Here is a 1,082-nt window from a genome sequence, read left to right on the forward strand (position 1 = left end):
ATGACAATGGCTATAGTACAATGAAGGCGGTGAAGCAAGAGGGGGAAGGAATAGGAATGACAAGCAGGAGGAGGAGGAGGGGGGAGGTCGAGGGTTGAGGGAGGAGGGTGGGATGAAATTTGTTGTTGATTGTTTGTTGTTTTTTTTTTACATAAATATTTTTGATATATTTTTAATGAGATTTGGTGGTGGCTGTCATGGTGGAGTAGGGGGTAACAAACAGACAGGTGTTTGTGGAGGGGTGTGCAGGGGGGAGATGTAGGGCAGGGCATTCGGGTGGCCTGTGTGTGTGCGTGTGTGTGTATGTATGTATGCATGTATGCGTGAGTGTACATGTGCGTGTATGTGAGTATGCATGTGTATTTGTGAGTGAGCGTATGTGTGTGTGTATATTGTGTATCTGTATATATATACATACATACATACATACATATGTATATATGTGTGTGTGTGTGTATGTATATATATATATATATATATATATACATATACATATATATGTATGTATGCGTGCGTGCGTGTGCGTGCATGTATATATGTGTGTGTGTATGTATGTTTGGACATACATGTAAGTATGTATACACATGCGTCTGTGAACTGACTGGACTGCAAGCATGGATGCGAGGCAGGCACAACCCACGGCCATCCGCTATAAATACAAGCCGTCTCCGGTTCAGTCCAGAACACAGCAAACTTTTGTAGCCTCACTGCAAGATCTTCCCTCATCGCAGCCACATCTTTTATTTCCACCATGAAAGCATTCTTCCAGGCTATATTCCTGCTGACGGCGCTGTCGGTCAGCCTCCATGCATTCCAGTCTGAACTCGAACAGGTTGGTTATGCCTCTGCTCTTAGTGAGAAATATGATGGGGACTACTACAAGTACAGTAAGTTGGTCCGAAGAGACGCAGGCCACCCCAGTGAAAGATCTCTTGTGAAACGCTCGTATCATCACACCTATGCTCCTGGTGACCGTCACACCTATGGCCCAGGAAGACATACTTATGGACCCTATGACCGTCACACCTATGGCCCAGGAAGACATACTTATGGACCCCATGGTCATCACACCTATGGCCCAC

Source organism: Octopus bimaculoides, chromosome 30 (assembly GCF_001194135.2).
Source record: "Octopus bimaculoides isolate UCB-OBI-ISO-001 chromosome 30, ASM119413v2, whole genome shotgun sequence".
NCBI lineage: Eukaryota > Metazoa > Mollusca > Cephalopoda > Octopoda > Octopodidae > Octopus > Octopus bimaculoides.